Below are 2018 nucleotides of genomic sequence, written 5' to 3'. Positions count from 1 at the left end.
ATATATATATATATATACATATATATTTGGATATGAAAAATATACGTTTTTCCTTTTGGCATTACGTATGTTTTCCTTACGCATGTGTACATATACATGTGAAAAAGTGCGTGTGCGTTGTTTTACATGTATACTGTTTCAGCAGTTAACTTTCTGCTTTGGCGTATATTTCTCGTCTCTCTATGTGCCCAATATAGTATACTGTGAGAGAAATGAGATAAAAGAAATGAAAAATTAAGTAAATTCTCAAGAAAACACATTAAGATAGACATTGAAAAGCGCATTATAGCTGCAACAAGCAAAACACAGAGAAAAAAGAAAGAAAAAAGAAAGAAATTTACAGTATACTTTTGCCAATAAAAGTATTTCACACACGAGTATTTTTATCGAGAGATTGACTTTTCACAACGATTTAAACAATAATGATGACTCTGACTTCACTTTTGATAAGACTGCGTCGCATTTAAACTGTGATACAAGAAATGATAGCTGCGATTTGGAGATTTACACGATGAATTCTATATTACAATTAGCGCCTTATCGCTCTTTGCAGATATTTATAAAAATAAATACTTTGAGAGAAAAGTATTCCGTTCACTACCGTAAAATAGATATATATCGGAGCGATATAATAAATAATTATTAAAGTCAAATAAATAAATAATTTGCTTCGTTCAGCATATTCGTTTCGCAATATCTTTAACATACGATTTACAAGGCGACGGCTTGTCGTTTAAAGATTCGTAATGCCGCGCTTATTAAAAAAATATGGGCATTATTCGATTTCGAGCGTACATTTTCTCGATACTTAGCGAGAAGATCGATATATATCGTAAGAATTCGTTATTATTACTTTTTTGAATTTTAACGATTTCTCTTTTAATTTGATGTTTGTGCGAACATTGATCTATGGCCTTACGGAATGTGCACCCGATATGCAATGTATAAAACTTGACAATTTTTAAAGGGGCACGTTTAAGTTATCGACGAACATAATACGATTATAAAATATAATGAAGATACAATGGATTCGGTCAGAAATATCCAATCCAAAAACATTGTTAAATTGTTATGCTATAATAGCAAAAATCGCAAGTCTAAAAATATATGTATATATATATATTTATATATAACTCTTTCGCTGTATCAAATACAAAATGTAGGTTATTAGGACTTTAGAATAAATATCCAGTAATACTATTCTAATAATAATTCGGAGAGCCTCTAGTATCAATGCACTCACTAACTATGCATATCCAATTATGTGAGCCTTTTCTTTTTACCATAATTACCAATCTAAGACACAATTCCTTTCTCTTACAAGACAAGAATTGCACAAGATCTTATCTAACATTGGCACTTACCATCTCAAAAAGAAAAAAAAAAATTCGAGCTGTCTCGTTTCGGTGTAGACTACATAAAAGAATAAAAGAGCAAGCATGTAGCAAAACGTTCTAGAAGAGTACATTGATTTCGAACTTCGTGTCTACATATATTTATGTTTCCTATCCTTTTAACGAAAGGTATCTAAATATATTTGATACTCATTATTGTCACGTTAACAGACTTATATAAGTTACGTAAATCTTCTCTTTCCTTGTATATTTGATATGTGATTTCCATTCATGTGGAAGATATTCTTAATTATCTATTTTGACACACTTAGATCCCTTTGCGTTAAAATGACATCATCTGCTCTTTTTTATCTCAAATATTCCAATAACCTCGAGTGTGTGTATATGTGTATACGTATACATACATACATACATTATATATATATATATATTTTATATATATATATATATATACACACACACATACATACACACGCACAATATAATTATTAATATTAGTGTAATGACATATTATTGAATGTATTGTACTCTTTCATACTGAGTTTCATTTTCGTAAAACGTATCGCCACATGAAAATACGTTGATGTGTTAAAGTATTAAAATAGTAGGAGTAATTTTGAGGCGTTCACTTGTCAATTGACAATATCTGATTCGCTTTATGTA

This window comes from Atta colombica, unplaced genomic scaffold (assembly GCF_001594045.1).
Source record: "Atta colombica isolate Treedump-2 unplaced genomic scaffold, Acol1.0 scaffold153, whole genome shotgun sequence".
Taxonomy (NCBI): Eukaryota; Metazoa; Arthropoda; class Insecta; order Hymenoptera; family Formicidae; genus Atta; species Atta colombica.
This window is presented reverse-complemented; position numbering follows the sequence as displayed.